This window comes from Dermacentor variabilis, chromosome 6, assembly GCF_050947875.1.
Source record: "Dermacentor variabilis isolate Ectoservices chromosome 6, ASM5094787v1, whole genome shotgun sequence".
In the NCBI taxonomy this organism is placed as follows: Eukaryota; Metazoa; Arthropoda; class Arachnida; order Ixodida; family Ixodidae; genus Dermacentor; species Dermacentor variabilis.
The window spans coordinates 23,427,164-23,434,042 of record NC_134573.1 but is presented as its reverse complement, the minus strand read 5'-3'; the positions used below and the strand labels follow the sequence as shown (position 1 = coordinate 23,434,042).

Below are 6,879 nucleotides of genomic sequence, written 5' to 3'. Positions count from 1 at the left end.
CTAAATCTAAGCACACGGGTGTTTTCGCATTTCGCCCCCATCGAAATGCTGCCGCCGTGGCCGGGATTCGATCCCGCGACCTCGTGCTCAGCAGCCCAACACCATAGCCACTCAGCAACCACGGCGGGTGAAAATGAATCATTGTGACAGACGGAACGGTACTTGCCAAGCGCGTCTTCAAGGTGTCCTGTCTCTACGAGAACGATGCCAATCCGAATCCACAATATACCGGCATTCCCATGCATACCACAGCGCAGCAGCGCCAGATTCCCCTCTAGGTAATGTAGTGAGAAACTCTATGAGCAGCAAACAGGCGGCCATACGAGCAAGCAAACCTGTCAGAATAAACGTTCAATTTGCGCGGCCGCCCCCTGCCCAATGAAAAGCGACCGGAAGTGGCGGGAGGACGCTGTACAGTCACATGCCGTCACTTCGGCGCGTGGCAGGACGGGAAGGCGGAAGCTACGCCATTATTGCATTCTCTCGCTATATGAAATGCGTTCGCGTCTCGCGCTGTGCGAAATAATTTTACACGTGTGATTAGTTTTGTGCGCGGTGTAGAAAAAGGTGTGGCCCGTGCTTTGTGTGTTACTCGTGCTCCACTTCAAAGCAAAGCGTTCGTACGCACTGGAAGATGGATCCACGGACGCTGAGACGAGCAGTTGCAATGTGCCCTGTGTCGGCGGTCGGTAGTACTGCCATAATTGGAATTTTCAGGCAAGTGCCCATTTATTTGGTATTTCTTAGGTGGGTTACGTGTTTTTGTTCGCTCTAGAAGTTTCTTACTGTGATCTCGTAGCATAATCCACTAATGTAAGAGCAAGAGCAGCTGCACTCCTAGTAGGGCAAGTCAACTACCTCGATCGCGCCCTATCTTATATCGGGCGCGGTGCGCCTGCATAGTTACGCTTTGTTTCTCAGCGCTTGAACGTTCGTAGATGTGATCCTTTTGTGCGTTCAGCGTGGCTTCTTGTAAAGTGGTCGACCACTTTTGCGTCGCGTAGAAAAAGGACGACTGACTTTGCCACCTTTCGAAAGAACTGGCGCGGTATTGGTTCTCCCTGATGCAGTCGCGTGCTGCTGTTGCTGCTTGCCGGGCGCCTTTAGCATGTTTTCGGCTCGTTTTGTCTGTGCGTGCGTGCGTGCTCGCGCTCGGCTCGATTCGTGTGTGTGCGTGCGCTCAGCTCGCTTTGTGTGCGTGCGTGTGTGTGTGTGTGTGTGTGTGTGTGTGTGTGTGTGCGTGCGTGCGCACGTGCGCGTGCTGTACATGCCGGTTTGTATGGGCCGGCGTGCTTGCGTGTGTCTAGTGCGTACGTGTTTTGTGAGCTTGTTTCTGTGTGGGTCGCTGTGTGTGCGTGCACGTGATAGCGTGCCTGCCTGCATGTATGTGTGCTTGTTTGTGTTTATCAATGTGCGCGTGCGTGCTTTTGTGTCTGCGCGCGAGTGCGTTTTGTGTGCGTGCATATGTATTGCATAAGGCCGGTAGAGTTTTACTCGCAATAAAACTCTTCCAATTTGGTGCAGCGAGTGTTGCCGCCTGAAACCCGAGTTTGATTTCAAGCCAACCTGGACAACTGCTGTATGAGGCGCCGTTTCTCAGGAGGATCAGTGGGAAGGCGTCAGGTATACGCTTCCTCCTTTTTCCCTCCTCTGCCCTGATGAATTGATATCCTTGATTGTTATTCTAAAGGGAACGTTACATCCAGAGCATAAATAAATGATTAAGAAATCTGGTAGTGTGTTTCACCATTACACAAATTCTGATCTTAAAGACGTGAATTTCCTATTAGCCCACATTTCCGTTGATACAGGCAACCGCTGAAATTGTGAACAGCAGGTTATTCAAGACGTCCTACGTTTATAGCAATTGTCCTCAGGAGCTCTAATGAATTTTGAAAATTTGGAGTGTTGTTGTTGTGTTTTAGAGGTATCATATGCAAGCTTTAGGTCTTTCCTGGTAGTTTGCATGCCCTTCGAGAGCTGTCGCCTATAGCCCTATTGAAATTCGTAACTACAGTTTGGAGAACTGGGGAAGCTGGAAGGCTTGTACTGGCTCTCGAGAAAGTGTTTAAGCTGGAAGTGTAGGTTGAGGAGTTTGGGGTTAGTCACACGAAGGCTTTTTTATGCCTTAGCAGTAGGAGTGTCAAAGGATAAAAAATGCAGTGTGTCAAGTGTGGGAAGCTGCTTATGTGGCAGAGGCTTGTGTGTTGTGTGTGCGTATGTGTGTGTGTGTGTGCGCGCGCGCGCATGCATGCGTGCGTGTATGTGAATTCGCTCTTCACAAGGGAGTGTGTGTGTAAGTGAGCTACTTCTTTGCTGGTGCTATTTGCCAAAAATTGGGAAGAAAACACAATGATCAATATAACTTGAAATAATAAGCTATGCAAAGCATGCTGGCAGAGTAGCAACAGCAGCATATAAGCATACAAACGTGCAGCTGTGTGACAATGTTAATGCATGACTGCAACATCTGGAAGGAAGCTTGCTTCTTTTTCAGTAAGCAGCACAAAGTCCATATTTTTTGCTTTTCTCGTGAAAATCAAAGCGAGGCTCATTGCCAGTGATCTTGTCTTTCATTCTATTAGCACTTGTTTATCTTGAACTTAGAGCGTTGTTTCTCGCAGGTCATGCAGATGATAGCAGCAATTTCACAATGCCCAGCCTTAGTGCCCTCCATCAAGAGCAAGCCACTTGCGTTCGCCTTCAGGCAGATAGATGGTTGATGTCTTCTAGGAAGCAGCTGGGAAGACAACATTGTAAGTAGATATAGGTGTGAAGTTTAATATAGTAAGTCAAGTTATAATTTAAAACTCTGAGGCTCCTTGGCGGCCTAAGCTTGATATTATGTGCAGTTGTGTGTGTTTTTAAATATTGCCGATTGTACTGCATACTGCAGGTATGACTGCTGATCCAAAGCATACACTTGCATTTTCTTGATGGCCTTTCATAATTAGGATTTTCTTTGTGCAAGAATATTCACAGACTGGAGCATTCCAGCATGATATTCTTTATTGTGCATTCAGTGCTAATTTCGTATGACCTTCCTGCTACCAATGTTTTTGCAGGAAAGGAATATTTCTTTACTCTATGCAATGAGCTTGTTATTTGCTCGTTGCATTACTCTGCTACCTTTAATTTAATCCCGTATAATTCTCAAAACCTTAAAATTTGAGCTGTTTTTATTTCAAATACAATATCAAAATGCGCCGGATTGCAATCTAGACTGCAAGGGATTTGAAGAAATTACAAGAAACTAGGACCTCTCGTGGGTGTTAAAAAACATTTCCGCAGGCATTGCGCCTATTTCTTGTACTGAGCTAGCTGCTCATGAATATTGCAAGCATATGTCATTTCACACAGTTTTGCATGATATAGTAGGCCTATCATTGTCACTAAGCACAACCTTTCCTCATTTGCATCATGAAAATCTGCCTCATGCTTAATTTGGGACAAGTCTTGAAAAATGAATGTTTCATAATTTTGAAACTACACAGAGTATTGGTTTGGGCTTGGCAGTTTTCAGACAACTTGACCATGTTGAACCTAGCCATTACAAGACGAGAAAAAAAAACATGCACAGAAGGACTCATTCAATCAAATGCAATGCTGTGGTGATTTTCCATGTGGAAAAACGTACTTTTAGGCGGGAGAGGGTGGGTAGCCAATTTGCAACCATAGCGACTCATGCGGGTAGTGGCAACACAGGATGAGAAATGGTTGTGACTCTGAGGTTCATTGAATATGAACACTTATATACAATTCCCAAAGATCATAAGTTTATTTAAACTTATGATCTTTGGGAATACTACTTGTCACCTTATCGCCAAGCTAACCCATTGAAAGAAAGGGGCCTGCTCTAAGGAAAATAGTTAACACATGCTAAATTTTCAAGGAAAGTATGCCGAAGTGTCAGTTCTTACTAAATTATTAAATAAGAAATACACAATAAATTTCAGTATACAGAAATGGTCTAATATACTGCATTGGAGAGTTGGAGATTGTTGGGCCGGATGCAGGTATTGCAGGGCAAATGAGAATGCCAGTGGGGGTTCCCTCAATTTCATTTTGTGTGCACTCTCTGTAAAACTACTCTTCGTCTCCTAGTGTAATAATGTTGTGTAAAAACAGCAATTTTTAATGTCTTGTGCATGTCAGTCTTAATGTGCCATATCCCGTAAGGTTCTCAGCTGCAGTACTTATAAAGTGTAATGCAGGGATATATTGCAGATTTCATGTCAATTTATATTAACGTCACATACACACTCTTGGACAAATGTCTGTTGAGAGATGTCATTGGTAGTGTCATTAAATTTAGTTCACTCTTATTTTCTATGGTGAAAAGGCTACTGTAAATTTATTTGCTTTTGCTGCTGTATGTGCCTCGTATTCAAAGTGACATAGTGGCTTAGTGTTCACAGTAAATGCAATTCCTAAATTTGCAAAATAAAAATTTCTCCTATCTTTCACCTGTCTTGCCCAGTTGCCTGAGCTGTGCATTGTTCCCAGTCACATTAATTAAGTTTGTTACTTTCAGGAGCTTGTTGCCTTATCAAATTTTCCACAGTGTACATGTGTAATTGCACAGACTGAACTCTCATGATTCTCTTCTTATTTTGCTAATGCAGGACGCAAGATTCCAGCAATGCCATGCGCTGCATTTATTGGTCAAGATGCTCAGAGAATGGAGTCCCTGTACCTCGTGGTTAACCGTGAACATTTTTTTCTTTTGGCAAGCTGAACGTCATTTGCTGCATCAATTGCATTTTTGCAGCTCAGATGTGTACTATATTCTTCTAATTTTGAATCAATTAATATTCACTGTGCAGTATAAAAAATGATGTACAGTGGGAAGGACAAGGACTGCGAGAGATGACATACACTGCGCTGACTTCCAACAATATTTTATTGCGTTGCCACATAGTGTGTTTATACACAAGAGGGGTCATGGGGGGGCGCAGAAAATGAAAGGCAGTCACAAGGGGTGTTCTAACAGCAAGTCAATGTACTAAGAACATGGTCACGAAAAAAAATCACAATCTCTATCTGTGGAGATACAAGACTTCACTAGGGGTCAGCGTGATAGAGGGGGAACTAACGCACACACTACCCAATTTCCTGGTGCAATCAGCTTCAATAATGCACCGGGTGAGCTGTGTCTCGCTAGAACTTGCGTATCTTCAAAGAGGGGCATGCAGCGGCAGTCCCGGCAATGAATGCCCAAGTGGCCTTGAACAGTGTTATGGACGTTATAGTGCACTCTTATACGATCATTTAGGCACCTGCCTGTCCGTCCAACGTATTTACTGCCTCAAAACGGGAATATGGTAAACCACATTCGGTGCACATATCGCAAAATCTTTTCTGTGCCTGACAGAGCAAGAACTCTTGACGCGATTTAGGCGCGTTTACATGCTTACAGAGCTTTGCCAGCTTTTCCGGGGCTGAGAAAAGGACTGGGATTCCTGGAGGTTGCCGAATCCTTTTTTAGCCTATCGGAGACATCATGCACATACGGTAGCACTGCGAACCTGTCTTCCAACCGGCTGGTTCCTTGACTGCTCATCACGTTTTGTGCCCTTCAGAAGCTGTTCCGGTATGGCTGAAATTAAGGCCAAAGGGTAGCCAGCCCAAGAAAGGTGATCAACCTGTGCAGCTATACTATCTTGCATTTCATGTGAGCAAGGTTTATTGAGGCTGTTAATGAGGCGAAACTTCACAATACCTCGTTTAACAAGCTTTGAATGTGCAGAGTTAAAGGGCAAGAGTGACTTCTTACTTCTCGGTTCAAAGCACTAGCACACCTGTTTGTTTTCAAGGCACTGCCTGAGATCTAGAAAGCGCAAAGAATCAATGGGGACCTCATTTGTTAGTTCTAGAGGCTGCAGCTCTTAAAGATCTCCAAGTCTCCCAAAGCAGCAGGCTCTAAAGTGTGATCAGTGCAATCAATAAATACCAAGTAGTCGTCCACAAACCTGCACACTTTGACAACATGAGACGCATCCAGGTGACCTTGAATGTTTCAATCATGATTAGCTAGATAAAAATCGTGGCGGCGCCAAGCATGATCCTTCACAACATACAAATAAATGGTGTTTGTATAGGATCATGCCTCACGCCGCAACTATGATATTTATCTAGCTCATGATTTCGATATTGAAGGTCACCTAGTGCATCTCCTGTCAAAGTGTGCAGGTTTGTAAATGGCTACCTGGTATTTATTGATTGCACTGATCACGCTTTCGAGCCTGCTGCTTCGGGAGTCTTGGAGATGTTTAAGAAAGCCTCTACAACTAGCGCATGAGGTCCCCATTGATGATTCCTCGCGCTTTGTAGATCTGAGGCTGGTGCTTCGAACCGAGAAGTAAGAAGTCACTCTTGCCCTTTAACTCTGCACACTCAAACCTCGTTAAATGAGGTATTAAAAGTTGCATCCTTAACAGCCTCAATAAATCTTGCTCACACGAGATGCAACATAGTCTTGCTGCACAGGTTGATCGCCTTTCTAGGGTTGACTACCCTTTGGCCTTAATTTCAGCCATAGCGGAACAGCTTCTGAGGGGCACAAACCGTGATGAGCCTGCTCAGTCAAGGAACCAGCCGGTTGAAAGACATCGGTTCGCAGTGCCACCGTATGTGCATGATGTCTCCGATAGGCTAAAAAAAGATTCGGCAACCTCCAGGAATCAGTCCTTTTCTCAACCCTGGAAAAGCTGCAAAGCTCTGTAAGTGTGTAAACGCGCCTGGATCGCGTCAGAGTTCTTGCTCTGTCGGGCACAGAAAACGTTTTGAGATATGCGCAACGAATTTGGTTTACCACATTCCCCTATTTTGAGGCATTAAATACGTTGGATGGACAGGCGGGTACCTAAATGATCGTTT

General features: G+C 44.6%; 1 long non-coding RNA gene across 1 annotated transcript; it reads left to right on the top strand.

Moving 5' to 3' along the window:
• The first annotated feature begins 1,278 nt into the window (after nucleotides 1-1,278).
• LOC142584099 (uncharacterized) lies at nucleotides 1,279-5,510 on the top strand. Its single transcript, XR_012828696.1, has 3 exons — nucleotides 1,279-1,623; nucleotides 2,625-2,756; nucleotides 4,626-5,510. It is a non-coding gene; the product is annotated as an uncharacterized LOC142584099 (long non-coding RNA).
• The last annotated feature ends 1,369 nt before the right edge of the window (nucleotides 5,511-6,879 follow it).